Source organism: Macaca thibetana, chromosome 8, assembly GCF_024542745.1.
Source record: "Macaca thibetana thibetana isolate TM-01 chromosome 8, ASM2454274v1, whole genome shotgun sequence".
Taxonomy (NCBI): Eukaryota; Metazoa; Chordata; class Mammalia; order Primates; family Cercopithecidae; genus Macaca; species Macaca thibetana.
This window is the reverse complement of record NC_065585.1, coordinates 133,742,896-133,764,145: the sequence shown is the minus strand read 5'-3', so window position 1 is coordinate 133,764,145 and position 21,250 is coordinate 133,742,896. Positions and strand designations below refer to the sequence as shown.

Genomic DNA, 21,250 nt, shown 5'->3' with positions numbered 1-21,250 from the left:
TCATTCGTTACTTCATTCATTCGCTCAACAAAGATTTCTGAAGCGCCAGGACAGTGCTGGGCCCGGCCTACACGATGCTGGCCCACGCAGGGGGTCGCAGCTTGGGGAGCGCAGGGGCAGAGAGCCCAAACCACGGGAGCCCTCGAAACCCTGGCCGCCACGCCGCGGATCCAAGCTCTGGGATGCTGAGCCTGCAAAGCTCTTGGTCTGGATAGGAGGCCTTGGGCTTGGATTCAGGCACAGGTGGGTGAGAGCCTGGCCCTGCCCGGCTTACTGGCCCAAGGGTTTGGGCCGCTACTTCAGCTCTCTGAGCTTCAGTTTCCTCTTCTGTAAAGCGGGAATAATTCCACCTACCTGGCAGCGAAGTTGTGCGGATTAAGAACAATGTGCATTTGTGTTTTCTTCTGTACACCCTTCGTGTTTTCTAAATATCCCACAGTGAATATACATTCCTTTCTTTTGTAAAAAATTTTACTTTAAGTTCTGGGATACGTGCCCCCCACCCCACGACAGGCTCCGGTGTGTGATGTTCCCCTCCCTGTGTCCATGTGTTCTCATTATTCAACTCCCACTTACGAGTGAGAACATACGGTGTTTGGTTTTCGGTTCCTGTGTTAGTTTGCTGAGAATGATGGTTTCCAGCTTCATCCATGTTCCTGCAAAGGACATGAACTCATCTTTTTTATGGCTGCATAGTATTCCATGGTGTATATGTGCCACGTTTTCTTTATCCAGTCTAATCATTGATGGGCATTTGGGTTGGTTCATTTACATAGCAAATAGCCTTTGCTATTGTAAATAGTGCTGCAATAAACATATGTGTGCATGTGTCTTTACAGTAGAATAATTTATAATCCTTTGGGTATATAGCCAGTAATAGGATTGCTGGGTCAAATGGTGTTTCTGGTTCTAGATCCTTGAGGAATCACCACACTGTCTTCCACAATTACAGTCCTTTGAAAATGAGAAAAAATGTTGTGGGAGATTCACTCTCCCGCCCTACTTAAAAATTCACCCATTTCAACTTAAAGACACCGCCCCTCCCACATGGGTCACGCTGGGTGCGGGCAGAACACAACTCAAATGGGGGAGACACAGTCCAATATTCAGTCCTCGAATATTCTAGAATAGTTCCCAGGAATACAATAAGTTTGGGATGAAGGTGGTCATTTAGAGTTAAGGGCAACACATGTGCCACAGACATATGACAAGACACAGACACAATGATTTTCAAGCTATTTTCTTTCTCTTCCTTCATTTAACAAGCACTCATTACACCTTCAGTGTTTGTAAGATGGAGCAGGTGCTCAGCGCTGTGATTCATGTCTGTGCATTGTGTCCTCGGGAACTCCTCATTTAGTAGTAGGATGTAGGTATGAATGTAATAAAAGGTTTTTTTAAAAAACAAAAAGCCCAAGGACCCGCTGAAGGGGTCAGGAAGAGCATTATGGAGGTGGGGTTTGACAGGTGGGCGTTGAAGGTGAGGACAGGGACAGACCGTGACATCAGACCAAGCTTGGACACAGTCGCCAGTGGAGCCCGGGTCCTTCCTTCATTCCACCCAATGCGGGGACTCCTGCTGAACAAAACTACACCTGCCCAGCCTCTGTGACCTTGAGAATTCATGGGACTTCCTCACATGTGTGAAGTGAGGGCAAAGCACTTACCTCGGCCTGTTGTCGTGAGGATGAGCCAAGATGATGCATGTGATGAGGGCAGAAAACTGGGACCGCTGGACAAATGTCACTTCTCGTCCATTTGTTCATTCATTTATTCAAAAGGTGGTTTTTGAGCCTCTCCTTTGTGCCAGGCCCTGTTTGTTTCAAAGCAGTGAACAAAACAGACAAAAAGCCCTCTCATGCAAGCTTACATTCTAGCGGGAGAGGGAGACAGAGAATACCAGAAATAAATAAGGTATCTAGTGAGTTAGACAGTGACAAGTGTGACAAAGACAAAGCAGGCAGTATGGAGTACAGGGGCTCCTTGTAGAGTAATTCTTTATTCTATAAGGAATAAGGATGTTGTTCTTTATAAGGGATAAGGATGTTATTCCTTATTCTTTAGTTTGGGTGACAAATAGGATCCATGAAGAGAGGGAGAGTCATAGGAAGATTTTTTGTGTTTAGATTGGGTCTAGGGGCGTCAAGAACGGCTTTTGAGCAAGAGTGTGATTTGGGCTGTGCTTCAAGATCGTGGCATGGTTGCAGCTTGTGCACAGATTGGAGGGAGTGCAGCCAGGCAGGAGGGAGCACCCTGGCAGTGAGAAAGGGCACAGTGGGCTCCAGGCAGCCAAGGACAAGGCGTCAGACCCGGGCTGGTGGGCACCAACATGGGAGTAGAATCCACCTTGCCTGCGGGTTTCTTAGCTTGGACTGGGAGAAGTGAGACTAGAGGCCTGAAGGGTGAGACTAGAGGCTTGAAAGGGGCAAAGAGAGTTGCATCCTCCCAGCTGATCCCCTGGCTGGAGCCTGGGAAGACGGGAGGGGCAGGAAGGCAGATGCACCCAAGACTGCAAGACTTGGGAAAGGGTTCATGGCTCTCTCTCCCATTGAAGAAAAGGTAGTGGGGTCACACAGAGTACGAGCACCCTTCAGACTTCACCTAAATCAATGGCGACATTAATTGCCGCACTTGTGTGGCTGCCTCCGTAGACCACTCAGGTTCCGGAACGCAGTGACGCCAATGACCTGCCCTTCCCCAGTTCCAGGGAAGCTGGGGTCAGACAGCCAGAGGTGCCTTTGTGGGGATGGTGCTCTTCGAGGAGTTGCGTTTGGGGTAGCTGAACGTCTCCAAACCAAGTGCCAAGAGCCTGCTATGTGCACAGAAATGTCTGCCCACCCTTTCGACACTTTCCGGGTGAACACGGGGGATGTTTACCCAGGAGTCCTCAGAAGAGCCTGTGCGCTGCCGGCGTTCGGGAGCAACTGGGGAACCCGTGTTTAGCAATGTGGAGAAGGGAAGGAGATGGGAAAGGCAGGCACTTGTGGGAAATGTAAATTACAGCAATGTAAATAAAGAGCTTCCTAGTAAACGCATAAATAAAAAGCAGGCAGCAATCCCCTGGGAATAGTAATCAGGCTCAGCTTGCTTCTGCCTCCTGGAGTCTGAGGAGTGCGGCAGGACGCCTCTGGAAGGCTCTCATCTTGCGCTCCTAGAGGAGGAAGCTCCCTAGCCCCAGCAGCACTGGGTCCAGGAGGAGCTGGGACGTCATCCACGGCCTCCTATGGGGCATCCAGCAGGGGACGCTGGGGAGAAGTGGGGTGGGAGAGGAATCCTGAGTCGGGACCCAAGGGCTGCACAGACCCCGAAGCAGGGGAGGGGGCCTTCAGACAGGCTTCCTGCTGTTGCTACTTGAGGTTAGTTTGCCTGGAACACAAAGTGTATGGAGGTGGGGTATGAAGGAAATCAGGTTTTACGAGGAGGTTGTGTGACCAGAACTGTGACCCAGGGTCCCCCGGCCAGGGCTTCTTGCCCACCCTCCACCCCATGGCTTTCCTCCCTGTGCAGTGAACTCCAGGGCCCGCTGTGCTGCCTCTACCAGGGGAGGTCACCGTGAGGCTGTGCAGGTCATTCTGGAAAGCCCCATGTGCCCTTTGCAAGCAAAGTCCTAGGTGAAGCCAAGAGGCCCCGTCCATGCAGTCGCCTCGAGCACCAAACCTGTTATTTGTCAGACAGAGCTGTCCTGGGACATGGATTGGGGGGCAGCGACCAGACTCCCCAGAGGGGCTGCTGTACTATAAGGCGGGGCCGGCAGAACCCCGTGCTGCTCCCTGCAGGACTAAGGGAGGCCTGTGGCTCTCCTAGACTCAGGAGCCTCCTCAAAGACACCCCTTGACTTGCCTCTAGGCAGGCTCCCCTGAGCCCTCAAAGCCCCGACCTTGGGCTCTGGCCTTGGCCTGCTTACTCCAGTTTTAGCAAGAATCCTGCTGGGTCAGGATTTTAGTGAAAATCCCCCACCCTTGATATCTGATCAGATGCCTCCTGCCCCACCCTAGGGATCTTATTGCCTTGGCCTGCTTGCGGCAAGAACCCCCCAGCCTTCACTTTCCTCTTAGTGATATCCGTCCATCTACCCCATGCTGCTTCTGGGCTGTGAATCTCTACTTGTCTTTATTGTCATCAGAGTTGAGCCCAATCTCTCACTTCCTGGAAAACCCCAAGATAGTAGTCGCTATACCTGGTGGCAGTCCTCCTGAATAAAGTCAGTCTTACCATATTAGTAAGTGTCAGGAATAATTTTTTCTTTACTACCTCCTCCTACAAACATCCAAGCAAAGCCTCTGGGTGTGGCCATCTGCTTGTCTATGGCCCCCTCTGGCTGCATTTTGATATTCCCCTTCTGCAGAGAAGACAGCATTGGCCCAAGCCCAGGCCTCCACTAACCCACAGGGCCTTTGCATGAATTAGGAAAGGGCCTCTTCCTTGGGTGGCTCACCTTAGTGTGACCTGGACACCTGTATGAGGCGGACTGGCCCTCCCGGGAGCTCCCAGGGCCCCAGTGAGCACTACCCTGGCAGCCCCCGCCCTCGGACCCTCACACACACCAGCAATATCACACCCCATCCGCCCACACTCCCTTCCTCCTTCCCACCCACCATCGAGGATAGGCAAATGTTCTGGGGTGTTCCCTCAGTGGGGACAGGAATTGGGTTTCCTAAAGGGCTGGCAGGAAGGAGAAGTGACTGCAGGTCCCTCCCAGAGTGTGGCTGGGAAAGGGCCCCATGAGGCAGGCATACGTGTGTACTTGTAACATTGCCAGGTGGATTTATGTAGCTCTTCACTGCTACTGCAGGACTCTGTACCCACGCACGCAACTCTCAGATAAGTTGGTCTGCAATGTAAACGGCACGCCTCCCCAGGACATTGCCTATTTGGACAGTGTGCAACTTGAATACAGGTACATGGATGGAGTTCTTGTCCAGGGCACATAGTCTGTGAGCCAGGCTTCAGGCCTTGTGGCTTCTAGTGGTCATTAGAGGAGGGTTAGTAGTTAGGTCAGACTTACTGTGTGCTCTCTCCTTCCACCTCTGGTCCTGCTCAGCACTTGCTGCCCAGATACGGCTTACTTTGGAACAATGGCCATGTCCAGAAGAGGGAGGGGGATATGGCTGCCCTTGCATGCAATTCTCTCAAACTTCTAACTTCATTTAACCACCTGAAATGACACCTCCCAGCAAGCATGACTGCGTTTTTGGAACTTTCACCCTTTGATTCCCTACCCAGCATTCCTACCATATTTTATTTTGCACAAAACAGTGTTATCACATAATGTTAGAGGAAATATAAAGAAGGAAAAGCATCCTCTCTAGTTCTGTCTTTGTAGCGCATTGGTTCAGCAGTTCTTTGCATTTTCCTGTGTTCCCTCCAGAAAGCATGTTTGTGCGTGGCTGAAAGCTCCATGTACACATGTTAAAATCATGGAATTCTAGAGTGCGGAAAGACCTAGGTAATATCTTCCCCTCTCTTCCTTGCTTAGGTGGCATGGGGGAATGTTTGCTGGAGAGAAGGAATGGCAAAAAGTGAAGTCATGTGAGCTGGGGTATGTTTTTATTTTTATCCACAAGACAGCACAAGTGATTCTTGGTCCCTGTGGGAATTCTCAGGAACAGAGGGCTAGGAACAGATTAGATCAATGAAAGCTGGTTCCAGAGAGAACAAGCCATTGATAAATTCCAGCACTGCCAGTCAATCAGAGTTCATCTGTTTCTGGGAGCCAGAGTCAGGAAAGGGGTGCAGGAGGGGCAGCGCCTGCTGGGAGCTGGTGACCAAGACCTGCAGGGACGCCGCCCCTCCTCCTGCCATGAATCATTCATTACCTCCTCCGTCTGGGAATGGGGAAGAGACGCAGCTCCCTGGGAGCCAGCTTTCTTTCTAATTAGCGCCAGGAGGACCTGGATTGATCTCTGCTGTGGTTGATGTGTTTACCCTGGCGGCAGGGGAGTCGGGCCACTCACAGGAGAGGGTTAAGCGTGCTGGGCCGGAGACCTCGGGGTTGCTTAATGTAGAGACTTTAGAGACTTTGGAAATAAAATAAGCCCTTGCCCTTAGCCCTGGCCATCTATGTTTTTAAAGTAGCAAGGTGCCTGAGGCCTGGAAGAGGAAGTGATTCCTCCACGATGGCACATGGCAGCCTAGTAGTGAATCCCAGGCTGCTGCTCTTGGGCAGTGCCTGCGGGGGCTCGGAAGGAAGCCTGCAGTCTCTTGGGAGGCATTGGCTTCACCCTGGGTGGTCAGCTGGGCTTCAGCCCTCCCGCCTAGGCTGCGCCCCATGCAGTGCTCTCTGGCACCCCTGACTGAGCCCCTCAGCACTGTGACCAAACATCCCAGACGCGCAGCACTGGCCGGGGCTTCAGCGACGCAGGTGCCCAGTGGTACGAGACAGCCCAGAAGGCTTTCTGCAGGCGGGCAGGAGGCCCAGGAGACTTTAGCCCCTGCTAGGGGAGTGGGAGGAGGGTAGGCAGCAGAGGAATCCTGATGAGCCCTCCAGAGGTCCTCCAGCTTTCCCAGAGTGTGCTGCTCTGGGCTCACTCGCGGTGGGCAAGGCCATTCCAACTGGAAACAGGGGTCGGGCTGGGTGTGGGGAAGAGAAGAGCAGACACCAACTTTAACTCAGGGTAGGGGCAATGGGGAGAGAAAACCAGGGGGAGACAGAACTGGGCTCTGGGCTCCCCCACCGGCCAGACGGCCAGAGCCTCATGTCCAGGAACAGGGCTAAAGGAGATGCCCCCACCCTCAGCACACCCATCCCTTCACCAGCTCACCCATTCAACAGAGCCTTACCTCACGCCATCTAAATGCCAGATGCCAGCCAGTGTCAGTCCTGGAGACTCCACAGGAAACTGGACACACAAGCTTCCTATCTTCGAGTTTGCATTTTCATGGGGAAGGCCATAAACAAACAAAAGAGACATTTTCATTTCAGATGACAAGTACTCTGGGAAACAAGAGCTGGGGGACAGATAGTGCCTTATGGGGTTGTTTTAGTTTTGGGAGTCAGGGGAGGCCCCTCTGAGCTCCTATCCTTGAGCAGAGACCTCAGTGGTGGGAAGGAGCACATCAGATCCAAGAAGCCTTCCAGGCAGGAGACTGCAAGCGCAGTTCCCCTGAGGTGGGAACCCGCTTGGAGAGTGGAAGGAGCAGCAGGGAAGCCAGTTTGGTTGGAGCAGGAGGAGTGAGGGGTCTGGGGAAGGTGACAGAGAGGCAGGCAGTGGAACGAACATTGGATTTTATGCTGAAGTATAAGACTAAGCTGTTGAGGGGAGGGAAATTAGAGGACAAATCAACAGGTGCAGCAAACCACCATGGCACACGCCTACCTGTGCAACAGACCACCATGGCACACGCCTACCTGTGCAACAGACCACCATGGCACACATTTACCTGTGTAACAAACCTACACGTTCTAGACATATATCCCATTTCGTTTGTTTGTTTGTTGTTGTTGTTGTTTTAGAAGAAACAACAGACTAAGAAAAAAAGACTAAGCTATTGGAGGGCTTTCAGCACTGGAGGGCTGCAGTCTTATTTCAACCTCAAATCCTTTATTCTGGCTGCTGTGTAGGGTGGAGGCAGTGGGGAAAAGCTGCCCGTGAATTGAGTCAGGTAGTAGCCGGTGGGATGAGAAGGGAGAGGTTGGGGGTGCAGACATACGTTCTGCAGGTGGGGGAAGAAGGATCAGGCATGGGGCGTGAGGAAAAGAGGAGCCAAAGATTTGCCTTGTTTTTTTGGCTTGAGCAACTGGATAATGTGATGATGTCCTTTACTCCTCTGGGGAAGCCTGAAGGAAGAACAGGCCTGGAGGGGAAAACTTAAGAGTTCAGTTTTGAATTTGGAAAGTTGGAGGTGCCTGCGAAACACCCTTGGGGAGGTGTAGGGCTTGGAGATGTCACTTTGGGAGTCATCAGTGTCTAGATAATGTTAAAAGCCATGGTCGGGAAGAGAGTCCTGAGGGGGAGACTGGAGAGAGAGGCAGCTGCAGAGGTCTGAGCTTGCTGCACCTGGAGGACAGGAGGTGGGGAAGCCAGCAGGGTGATGGGGGGATAGTGAGCTAGAAGCAAACCAGGAAGAAGTGTCTGGAGCCCAAGGGAAGAAAGGAGTCCAGCAGATGGTGGGTGATCCACTGAATTAAATGCTACTACAAGGCCAAGGGAGAGGGCAGCTGAGAGCTGGACATCAGACTTGGAAGGACTAAGGGCTTTGGTGACTTTCTGGCAATAATGAGAGACTGGCAGGGGCTGTTGGTGAATACTGGTAGCTTCTTAGAGACGTTCTGCTCCAATGAGAACCAGAGAATTAAGGGTCATAGCTGGAGGGGATATGAGGTCAGAGGATGCTTTCATTTTTGAAATCTCTGGGCTGTTATTCTGAGGATAAGGGTGACCAGCAGAGAGAAGAGTGGGGGTTGCAGGGATGAGTGGGGAGTAGCGTTGGGGAATGGAGGATAGGTGTTGAGGAATGGGGCCAGTGATTCTGGGGACATGGTCATCCATCTGTGGTGACAGGAGGGAAGAACAGGCAGGGGATATGTGAGCGAGTGGCTGGATGTGTGGAGTGAGTGGATGTGGTGGTAGAAAAGGGAAGCCATTCTCTACCAAACCGCTCTTCTGTTTGAAAGAAAAGTATCCTCAAGTGTTTTTTTCCTCCCCCGTAGCTTCTTTTCTCTTCCTTCATAGCTTTTCTGGGATATCAAGTCAGATTCCTTTTTTTTTTTTTTTTCTTAATGAAAGCTCTTTCTGTCTTCTGTTTCCCTCTCTTTTCTCCCTTTTCTGTCCCTTAGATTTGGCTGGGGACCTAAAAATGTTCCTGTCAACACACTTGTCTTTTTCTCATTGTTCTTCATAGAGTTGTAGACTGTCGGAGCTGGAAGGGATCTCTGAGACCATCACCCAGGCCCACCCCCTTATTTTACACTGGTGAGGAGATCACGGCTTGGAGGGACGAAGTGACTCGCTCCAACCAGGACTTAATGTGGACGCCACGATTGCCGAGATCAGCCGCAATCTCAGCGGTAGCTGATGTTGGCCACATTCTTGAATCCTGTCACAGTTACATTACCCCTCCCTGTGTCTGGCACGCTTGTCTCTGTTACTCAGTCAGCTTCACTGAATCTGCTGGTCTCATAGAGTACATGGTAGACTTGTGCTAGCCACGACAGCACCGGCCCTGGGAGTAGGATGGGAATCCATTCCTGATATTGCCTTGCAAATGTTTCTGTTTTGCAAGTGAAAACCCTGAGGACCAGAGCGTATTGCTCAAGGCCAGGGAGAAACTCCTAGTGGAAACGCGAGATCTCTGTGGTTACAGCAATATGATTTCCTCACAAGGGGCCGGGAAAGGCAATGGACGCTATGTTTTGCAATGGTAAATTGAGGCACAGAAGGGAGAAATGTCCTTCTAGCCTCTCTGCAGTGGACACAGACTTTCTCTCCTGACCGTGTGTACGCACTGTTTGCCCCTGGGTGACTCTTGAAGGGCTTTTAAAACTAAGTAGAAAAAGACTAGAAAAATTCTGTCCAACAGATTTGGTTCTTTTTTTTCTTTTTCTTTCTCACCCATCATTGAGAGAAGGTTTTTGGTTTTTATCAGCCAGGTGTTTCCAGTGTTAACACTGGCGCCTGCCCTGCCAGCTCACGGGGAGGTGGGCACCTCAGCGGGCCTTGGCAGCCCTCCTTGCAGGATGGGTCTTGCTGCCAAGCCTGCTCCGGGGCCTTGATCCGTTTCCCTCTCTCTGGCTCCCCAGTAAAGAATCCCTCGTGCAGGTGTCGGTAGGGTCTTCAGGTGTTGGTAGGTCTTCACATAGAGCCACCCCTGGAGGAGGCTGATTCCCAGCCCCCCACAGAGAGGTGCAGCAAGCAGCCAGCCCCGTCAGGGACTGCGTTCCATCAGGCATCCACCTGTTCACAAATAGACTCAAATAAAGTCCCAGCCTGGAAGGACTCTGAACCCTCCTGCCGGGTCATGTCCTGAGAAATGGGGGAACAGATAGAGGTATTGGCTACTCCCCAAACAAGAATTAAAAGAGGCAGCAGAGATGCCAAAAGCAGGTTTCATTAAGCCAGTGGGTGCCTTGCAGCCATTAGAACCTCAAGTGCCTTTTCCAAGAATAAGCTGCTGTGCAGTGCAAAGGCGAACAGAGCGTCCATTCCAATGGGCTCCTGAGCAACCCAGAGCCCAGAGCCCTTTTCTCCCCCAGGAAAGCTTCTTGCTACGAAGGCCAGGCACTTCAGCAGAGTGACCTCTGGAATGCCAGTTAGGGCATAGTCATGGGATCTTGTCCCGACTCATCTTCAGCAGACATCCTGTTGATCTCATTGATTAGAGTCTGCAGCCACCTCAGCCACTGTGCACCTGGGCAGCCAGCCAAGCCAGCTTCATTCACGGACAGGTGGGGCCGGCTGGGGTGAGTGGGCAGGACAGTGCCATGGGGACAGCCACCGGGAGGTCTGGGGCTTCGTGGGACAGAGGGTAGCACAAACACTGCGGACCAGAGGCCTGCGGAGTACAGAGTCATCCAGGAAGGGGGCTCAGCCTCCAGGGCTCCCTTCATTTGTGGAGACCCCTGGGCTAGCTCTTCTCCAAATTCACCGCTCATCCGAATCCTTGGCTCGGCGGGGAGGCTTTAAAAAATACAGATCTCCAGGTTTTGCCAAGACACTCAGGCACGTAGGAGTTGGTCCCAGGAACCTGTATTTTTAACACACGCTCAGGTGTCCTTGCTGTCTGGTATTGCTTATACACATTAAGAGACCTCAATATGCGTTTCTGCAAGTCTGAAACCATTTCATCAAAGGAGCACAGGGACTCTGGTGGGCGGGGCGGGGAGAGAAGGCAAGAAAGCAGTAGTTTCCCTCCCATGCAGAGAAGACCTGAACTTCCTTCCTGAGTGATCTGCCCTAAACAGCCCGATGTTTCAGAACCGCAGGCAAAGGAAGTTGAGAAACAAGGACTGGATTCCACTTGCTGATGGTGTGAGGTGACCCGCCAGTGAGATACAGAAGTTTAGCCCCGTAGTGTCGAGGTGCCAGGCTTCCCCAGGGCTGAGTGTTACCAGCTTAACATGTGGCTTTCTGGCTGCTGCGGTGACTGAGTATGGGGTGTGTGTGTTTGAGGGATACAGACAGTCCCCCTGCCATCACCCTGGGCTGCTGAAGAGGTGGAGCTATTCAGGGTTGCAGTCAGGAGAACACAGGCGCTGGAGTCTGACATGTCTGTGTTTGAGAATTTTCTTGGCAAGGCAGGTAACTCTAAGTTTAGCGTCCCCATCTGTAAAATTGGGACTTTCAACACCAATCAGAAGGTTGTAAAGATTAACTGAAAGAAGTGTCATCCACTGAGCCTGTTCCTGGGTCATGTAGTGAGATTCAGTAATTGCATGTTCACTGTTGTTAAGGCCAAATTTTTTTTGGTGGTAAAGTACATATATTAAATTTACCATTTTAACTATTTGTAAGCATATCGTTTGGTGGCATTAAGTACACTTGCACTTTTGTGCAACCATCGCCACTGTCCATCTCCGGAACTCTTGCATCTTCCCAAACTGAAGCTCTGTCTCCATCAAACAACAACTCCCCATGCCCCCTTTTCCAGCCCCTGGCAACCCTCATTCTACTTTCTGTCTCTGTGAATCTGGCTCCTGTAGGGATCTCACAGATGTGGAATCATGTGGAACTTGTCTTTTTGTGACTGGTTTCTTTTTCATGGAAAATGGGCCAATGATGTATTTTAAATTTAGTTCTATATTTGCATTAAAGCAAAAAATGTACACAGTAGTGGAATCACCATCCTACTCCTGAAACCCATGAAAGCCTCATGGTGTCCATGATGCAAAATTGGAAAATAAAATATTCTTAACATATCTTTTGTGTTACAACTAGTTTTATGACCTGTGCTTTCCCTCCCAGCTTTATTGAGGTATAATTGACAAAGAGAAACTATGTATTAATGGTGTACTATGTGATGCTTTGATACACTGTGTATACATTGTGAAATGGTTAATCAAGTAAGCTAATTAATGTAGCTTCCCCTCGCATAGTTATATTTTTCTTGCTGTGAGAACATTTAAGATCTATTCTCTTAGTAAATTTAAAGTAGACAATACGTTATTAACTGTAGTCACCATGCTGTGCGTTAGAGCTACAGAAGTCTTTCATCCTGCTGAATTGAAACTTTGTACCCTTTGACCAACACCGCACCCCCCCCCTCCCCCGTTTCCCTTCTCTTCTCCCCAGCCCTGGCACCCACCATCCTCCTCTCTGCTTCTATGAATTTGAGTTGTTTAGATTCCACACATAAGTGAGATCATACACTATTTGTCTTTCCGCGCCTGGTTTATTTCACTTAGCGTAATGTCCTTCAGGTTCATCCATGTTGTTGCAAATAACAGGATTTGATTATCTTTTAAGGCTGAATCAGACTCCATTAAAGATTTATCTATGTATCTATATCTTTATCTGTCTCAGATTGTCTTTATCTATTCATCCATGGATGGCCACTTAAGTTGATTCCTTATCTTGGCTATTGTGAGTAAGCAGCTGGCTTATTTCACTTAGCACAACATCTTCAAGGTTTATCATGTTGTAGCATGTGTCAGAATTTCCTTATTTTTTATAACTGAAAAATATTCTGCTGTATGTAATAACCACATTTTCTCTATCCGTTCATCCACTGGTGAACAGTTGAGTTATTTCTACCTTTTGGCTACTGTGAATAATGTTACTAGGAACATTATAATGTTCATATAAAGGACACAAATATCTCTTTGAGTCCCTGCTTTCTTCTTTTCTTTTCCTCCCTTTTCCTTTATTTTTCTTTTTTTGAGACAGAGTCTCACTCTGTTGCCCGGGCTGGGGTACAATGGTGCAATCTCGGCTCACTGCAACCTCTGTCTCCCAGGTTCAAGGGATTCTCCTGCCTCAGCCTCCTGAGTAGCTGGGATTACAGGCACGTGCCACCACACTCGGCTAATTTTTGTATATTTAGTAGAGTCGGGGATTTCACCATATTGATCAGGCTGGTCTCGAACTCCTGGCCTCAAGCAATGTGCCCACCTTGACCTCCCAAAGTGCTGGGATTACAGGTGTGAGCCACCGTGACCAGCCTGAATCCCTGTTTTAATGGGTATATACCCAGAAGTGGGATTGGATTATGTGGTAATTCTCTGTTTAACTGCATACTGTTTTCTACAGCAGCTGTACCATTTTACATTCTCTCACCAACAGTGCACAAGGGTTCCAGTTTCTCTGCATCCTTGACAACACTTGATATTTTCTGTTGTTTTGATAACAGCCATCCTACTATGGCTCTGGCTATTGTTCCTTTTCTTTTTCTTTTCTTTTCTTTTTTTTTTTTTTAACTTACAAGTGTTGAGATACAGTAAACGTTTATTTTCTTCCATTTTCCTTGTAGTAACCCCCGAGTCACACCAGTGCACTGCCTCTGTGGTGGAGACTGTGGAAATTCAATAAGGAAGGGAGCAGGAAAAAGATAGGAACAGGAGAAAGACCTGATGTGGTTGGTGATATGGAGTTTTCATGATGATGGCTAGACTCAAGCATCTTCTCTGAGCTGTCCACAACACTAAGCACTGTACACATATTATTTAATTTAACCCTCCCAATAATTCTAGGAGGTCAGTAGTAGTATTATCTCTGTTTTATAGATGAGGAAATGGAAGATTAAAAGAGAAAATAGTTTTATTACTAGTCACACAGACCCTAAGAAGTAGGAGCCAGGATCGTGATAGTTGCCCATCCTCCCCTCTGGCATTATTGGGACAATCAAGATCAGATTGATATATTTAATATCTTTAAGAGTGATTTGAGGCCATGCACAGTGACTCACACCTATAATCCCAGCACTCTGGGAGGCCAAGGTGGGTAGATCACTTGAGGTTAGGAGTTCGAGACCAGCCTGGTCAACATGGTGAAACCCTGTCTCCACGAAAAAATGCAAAAATTAGCCAGGTCTGGTGGCATGTGCCTGTATTCTCCAGCTACTTGGGAGGCTGAGGCAGGAGAATCACTTGAACTTGGAGGCAGAGGTTGCACTGAGCTGAAATAATGCCACTGTACTCTGGCCTGGGTGACAGAGCGACACTTCCTCTAGGGGAAAAAAAAAAGAATAATTTGAGTGTGGGAACGGTAACACAAAGAGCAAATAAGGGAATGTTACAAGTAAGCAAAGATCACTGGAGTTGAGCTTAGAAAGATAATGTTGTCTTTCAGCCTGCTACCTATCTTCTCTAAGCCTTCATTTTCTCATCTGTAAAATGAGAAAATTGGCTGGGCACAGTGGCTCCCACCTGTAATCCCAGCACTTTGGGAGGCTGAGGCAGGTGGATCACAAGGTCAGGAGTTCAAGACCAGCCTACCCAACATGGTGAAACCCTGTCTCTACTACAAATCCAAAACATTAGCCAGGAGTAGTGGCGGTCGCCTGTAATCCCAGCTACTTGGGGGACTGAGGCAGGAGAATCACTTGAACCCAGGAGGCGGAGGTTGCAGTGAGCCAAGATCCTGCTATTGCACTCCAGCCTGGGTGATAGAGCAAGAAAAAAAAAATGAGAAAATTATCACCCTGCCTGCTTATAAGACAGGGTTGTTGGAAGGATGATCTGAGGGAACATCTGTAGATGTGTTTGCCATAAAGCACACTTCATGCTGACCTTGGCGATGGAAGGGCCACAGGTGTGTCAGCTGCAAAATCACACAATTGATGAATTTAGAAAGGAGAGCTTTATTTCTTAAGAAGGAGATCGCAACCTGCAGGCGGGAAATGCAACCACTAGTTGAAAACCAAAAGCAAGCAATTTTTTGCTGTAGGGGTCGGCTGGTATACATATTCAACAGGTTCTGGGAGGAGCTATGAATAATCATGAAGGGGGAATGCATGCACGCATAGTAAGCAAACATGCACGTTATGTTCCATGTTCACTTTGGGGTGGAGACTTAACATTTAAATGCATTACAGTTAGGTCCTGTACGTTAAAAGGTGAGGCAAGGACATGAAGGCACTCAGTGCTCAGCCTCTATAAACCAGCCAGAACCAGTCCACCGTTGGTGGTCTTATCAGGAGAAAGTTACTGAAATCAGTCTCTTGACCAGTCAAAGCCGTAGTTATGGCTGGTGGAACAAGGGTTCAGTTAGTCACTGTCTGGTGGAGCTGCAAGTGTTTTACTATTGCTTATCTCAAGGCCAGTGTTTAGCTGCTGGAGAAAAAGAAGACCCTGTGGCAATTAGAGCTTAGTTGATTCTTTCAGTGTAGGGGTGCCCAACTTCACCATTGCCTGCACGGCTTTAGGTCCTGTTTATAATTGGGTATCTTATCACCACAAAGAGTCTGTTCTGTCAGTCTTATGATCTCTAACATTAGTGCTGGTCAGTTGTGTCTACTGTTTAAATGGAAAAGAGAGTACGTATAATGAGGTGCATCCGACCTCCTGTCCTGTCATGGGTGGGAACTTGGTTTTTAAGGTTTCTCTGGGGTTCCCTTAGCCAAGAGGTGGGTGGCTCCATTCAGTGGTTTGGGAGGCTTAGGATTTTTTTTTTAGTTCTCAGGTGGGAACACTCATTCATTCAGTAGAGATTTCCTGGGCCGACTCTGCCCAGGGGAAGTACAAGACCCAGTGCCTGCCCTCCAGGGGCTCTGCAGCTGCTGGGGCAGAGACTGAGGCACAGGGGGGCCTAAAACGAACTCCTCAAGGCCAAGCGAGAAGGAGGGACTTCCAGAGAGTCCTGGGTAGGTAAAGGAGGAAGAGATCAGGGTCAGCTCCCTGAAGGAGCAGGAAGAGGAGGCTGGGTGTCCCAGGAGGAGATGGATGATTTCCTAGACTTGCAGGCATCCAGCTGCTTAGCTCCAAGCATGCGAGCTGAGTTCCTGCTGCAGGGGAGACTCATTCCCAACACTCCACCTCGCATCCTCGCTGATGCTCGAGTACTCGTGCTGAGAGTGTTCATCTCGTTTTTTTTCCCTTCTCTTCAGTAAAGACGCATTGGGCATGTATTATTTACGATAATTAAGTTAATATTTTATATTGCATAGGTTTAAATATTTTATCCTCTCGTAATGCATGGAGTTTCTGGGGAGCCCTGCATGCTCTGAGTACTCCATGGAGGCCTCCAACCAGGACCCCTCTGGGTGGGCCCCAGCCCCCCAGGGCTGGCAAGAGCACTGCAGCAGCACAAGCCTGGGCACCGTCACTGCCCTGGGCTGGTGGGGCTGGCCAATCTCAAGTTTCCTGCGCCCTGCTTCACTGAGTTCCAGACGCCTGGCAGGAAGAGGAGTGTAGGGAGGCCTCTTCTGGGCCTAAGTGCTAGGGAGGCCCAGGGAGCTGCCTCCCCCAACTTCTGCCAAGGCAGGGGCCATGGAAGGGTCCACTCCTGGGATCCAAATGTTAGTCCAGGTGGCACATCCCAGATCTGGGAAAATCCAAAATCCAAATGCTCCAAAATCCAAAACTTTTTGAGCACCCACATGATACTCAAAGGAAATGTTGATTGGAACATTTCAGATTTCAGATTTGGGATATTGTACTAATCCATTTTCATTTTGCCATGAAGAAATACCCAAGACTGGGTAATTTATAAAGAAAAAGAGGTTTAATGGACTCACAGTTCCACCTGGCTGGGAGGCTTCACAATCATGGCAGAAGGCAAAGAAGGAGCAAAGTCATGTCTTACATGGCGGCAGACAAGAGAGTGTGTGCAGGGGAACTGCCCTTTATAAAACCATCAGATCTCATGGGAACTCACTCACTATCTTGAGAACAGCATGGGAAAAATCTGCCCCCATGATTCAATTACCTGCCACTAGGTCCCTCCCATGACATGTGGGGATTATGGGAGCTACAATTCAAGATGAGATTTGGGTGGGGACACAGCCAAAGCATATCAGATATTCAACCAGTATAATGCAAATATTTCAAAATCAAAAATAACAACAACAACAACAAAAATAGGAATCCCAAACACTTCTGGTCCCAAGCATTTTGGATAAGGGAGACTCAACCTGCAATAAACTGCCACAGCTCTGCTGTGATTTAAAGAACGAAGAAGGCAGAACAGTATGTTTAGAATGCCTCCTATTGGTAAAAATGGGACAATCAGACAGGTGCATGTGTACTTGCTTATTTAATCATAAAGGACCATGGCAAAATTACAGTATGGTGTTTACCTGTGGGAGACCAAGTGGGGTGGGAAGAGGACTTTATACACATACTTATATCTATATAGTACAATGAGTGTGGGTGTATATACATGTGTGGCTTACATTTGCATTTGTGTGTGTTGTGTGTTTATATATGTATGTGTGTGTGTATATGTGTTTGCACAGAGAGAAAACTTCCTGAACTATATCAATGTATTAGACCGTTTTTAAAGTCTTATTCCACCAGTAGTGTAAGGTCCCAGGATCTTCCCTGCCCTGGCCTGGGCCAGATGGCAGAGGAGTTTCTTTCAAGCCTCTTTGAGCCCCCAGGGCCCTGGGCCCCTTTCCTCTTCTCCCTCGAGTCCCATCTAAGATGACCCACAACCCCACTACCCATATACCAGCAGCTGTTAACTTTTTTGGCTCCTCCCTTTGCATCTGCATCATCAGCATCATTCCCAAAACCTAACTGGATATCATCCTTTTTTTTTTTTTTTTTTTTTTTGAGATGAAGTCTTGCTCTGTCACCAAGGCTGGAGTGCAGTGGCACAATCTTGACTCACCGAAACCCCTGCCTCCCAGGTTCAAGCGATTCTCCTGCCTCAGCCTCCTGAGTAGCTGGGATTACAGGCACGTGCCACCATGCCCAGCTAATTTTTGTATTTTTAGTAGAGATGGGGTTTCACCATGTTGGCCAGACTGATCTCGAACTCCTGACCTTGTGATCGGTCCGCCTTGGTCTCCCAAAGTGCTGGGACTGTATACAGGCGTGAGCCACCGTGCCAGACCCAATGTCATGCTCTTTGCACAGTTTTGTTCTGCTTGTTTTCCCTTAATGCTCTGTTACAAGCATCCTCCAAGTTTTTATAAAGTCCTCATGAATAACATTTCTAAAATGCATTGCAGGGATGTATGGTACACTGAGCTGTCCCTCATGTCTCAGTGGCATCTCTCCTCTGATCCTGGCGGGGGTGGCAGCCACTTCCACCAGTGCTGGTTGAGAGGGTGGAATGGGCCATTGTCCATAAGGTCCACCATGCCCCAGGTCTCTGCAGCCCCACCTAGCACGGAGGAGATGTTCAAAGCATTTGCTTGAGCATCTGCCTGATACACATAGATACCTGCTTCTGGGAATCTTCTTCAGGCCCCCAAACTGAGATTTGGTTTTCCCTGAGTTGTGCCTGTGAGAGAGATGCTACAAGCAATGATTCTGTTTTACAGGAGGCTGTTAGCTACAACCAGAGTGTTTATGTCCCCCAAATGCATGTGTTGAAATCCTAACCCCATGCGCTGGTCTTAGGAGGTGGGGCCTTGGGGGGCGATTAGTCATGAGGGTGCAGCCCAGTGATGGGGTTAGTGCCCTGTTGAGGAGGGCTTGTTCACAGTGAGAAGACATCGTCTACAAACCAGGAGAGCCCGCACCAGACACCAAGTCTGCCTTCTTCTTGGACTCCCAAGCCTTCAGAACTGAGAAATGAATTTCCGTTGTTTGTAAGCCTCCCAGGCTGTGGTAGGTTTTGTTTTGTTTTTTTGAGATAGGATCTCAAGGTCACCCAGGCTGGAGTACAGTGGTGCAATCATGGCTCGCTGCAGCCTCGACCCCCTGGGCTCAAGTGATCCGCCTGCTTCAGCCTCCTGAGTAGCTGGGACTACAGGCCGGTGCCACCCTGTTTGGCTATTTTTTTTTATGTTTAGCAGAGATGAGGTCTTCTTATGTTGCCCAGGCTAGTCTCAAATTCTTGGGCTCAAGCAATCCTCCTACTTCGGCCTCCCAAAGTGCTGGGATTCCAGGCGTGAGGCTGTGGTAGTTTTGAGGGACTAAGGCAGGGCTGTAGCTCTGGGCAGAAAGGGTCCTGTTCCTGCAAGAGTGGAAAGTAGGACATCGTGGACCTTATGGACAAGGGAGTGGAAAGTAGGGCCCCCCGGCCTGGGTCCTTACTGCAAGGTCTCACCCTTCCCAGGGAACTGCCTGGAACTCTGTTTTCTTCTTACTTCCTCACCTCTCGACAGTGAGGGAGGCAGAGGGTGGCGGGATGGGGATAGGAAAGTGAGCGATTGCTGTAAGGTGGGAAACCACAGCCAGGTGGCATAAATAATTCAGCACCTCAGCAGTTAACGCATTATGCTTTTAAGGCATGGACGGGAAGCTTGTTCCGCTAACAGGCTAATGTCCTTTTGCTCTTTGGAGAGCAGCTGTCCCCAGCGTTTGTAGAGCTCTGCTTTGGCTGCCTCCATGTGCTTGTCAGGTGGGGACTGTATGCCCAGGTAGGGCCTGGAAGGGCACTTATTCATTCACAAGTGCATATTCAAGCCCCTGTGATCTCAGCTGCCATCCTTGGGAAGGGGCGAGGACAGATGGGAGTTAGTGGGAGTCCTGGTGGAGGGTGTGGGCCACCAGGCTGGGACTGTTACTGTCAGGCTCTCCCCTCTCCCACCAGAAGGTTTTGTTCCATTCCCCTGGATGTTGGGGCCAGCGTGTGTTGGTCTCTGTCCCAAGTTCTTTGGTGGCCCCAGCCATGGGACCATCAAGGCCCACTATCCTCATCTTTTAAGAGAAAAGGAAGTTCCTCATGGGCAGTGCGCGTCCCTCATCCTGCACACACAGTGTGTCCAGTAAGCAGGGAAAGGCTGGCCTTGGCCTAACCACGGCTGCTGCAGACCTGTCCGAGGCGGCCGAGCCTTCTGCTTCATTGCCCAGCCACTCTTTGTAGCTTTCCCAGGCCCTCAGTCCCCCCTCTGGTGTGGCCTCCTCCTGCCTTTTGGATCTGCACTCTCCCTCTTTTCTGCTTCGCACCATGAGTGAGATCTGGAATGGATTGTATGACTTCAGTACATTGGCTGGTGGCCTCCCCTTAGCTTTGTGTTTCTAGGGCAGTTGAGTGGGGTGGCGTGTGCTTCCCTTCTTGTCCTTGGCGGTGTGATGACACTCCAGGCTTCTTCCTGCCAAAGTCCCCTGAGGTCTCCCTGGCTCTCACTGGGCCTGCGCCACTCCATGGGGACCATGAGCTCTGAGTGGCAGGGTCTGAGTGCCCACCCTCCCTGCAGCCAGGGGTGGGGTCGACAACTGAGTTGGGCAGTAAGCAGCACTAGTGGGAAATGAGTGAGTGTAAGCAGGTAGCTAAAGCTGCAGAAGCTCACCTAGCTGCCTGTGGCCAAACTGAGCCAATCTAAATCACTTAAGTTTATTACATGCCTAAAGTCGGCTGGGCGTGGTGGCTCATACCCGTAATCCCAGCACTTTGGGAGGCTGAGGTGGAAGGATCACTTGAGCCTCGAAGTCCTTGAGCAGCCTGAACAACATAGGGAGGCATCGGCTCTACAAAAATAAAAAATAAAAAAATTAGCCAGGTGTGGTGGTGAGTGCTTGTGGTCCCAGCTACTCAGGAGGCTGAGGCAGGAGGATCACCTGAGCCTGGTAGTTTGAGGCTGCAGTGAGCTGTGATCATACAACTACACTCCAGGCTGGGTGACAGAGCAAGACCCTGCCTCAAACACGCACGCACACACACACACACACGCTGACTACAATTACTTCTCTGAGTCCATGAAGTGTACTCCTCCCTTTTCCCCACAGTTTATTAGTGCCCCTCCACACAGTGTCTCCCTGCTCTCTCATTTAATTATCCTTAAAATACCTGTGTGACCTTGGGTGACTCACATGACGTCATAAGGACTCAGACTCCTTAACTATAAAATGAGAGGGGTGTCCTAAAATGTTAGTAATTTTCTAATATTTAAAAAGCAGAGGCACTTTTTTCTCAAATTAAATCCTACACGAGCTCCCTGCTAAAGAAGTTAGATACAAGTAACATTTTTCATATAAAAGTTCCCATAGGTTAAAACTTAGAATGTTACTTGCTATTAAACTTACAAATGAGAAAAACAGACCCCTTTCGATGACACATAAATTTGAAATCAGGGATGGTAGTTAATTGTTTAGACATTAGTCTTAGCATTCAATCTTTTTTTTTTTTTTTTTTTTTTTTTTGAGACAGAATCTCACTCTCGCCCAGGCTAGAGTGCAGTGGCATGATCTCGGCTCACCTCTGCCTCCTGGGTTCAAGTGATTCTCCTGCCTCAGCCTCCTGAGTAGCTGGGACTACAGGTG

The 21,250-nt window shown here is 49.4% G+C and overlaps 1 protein-coding gene across 1 annotated transcript in view; it reads left to right on the top strand.

Moving 5' to 3' along the window:
• Window positions 1-21,250, top strand: part of XKR6 (XK related 6) — a 300,654-nt gene that overhangs the window by 142,193 nt on the left and 137,211 nt on the right. The gene's annotated exons all lie outside the window — the stretch shown is intronic.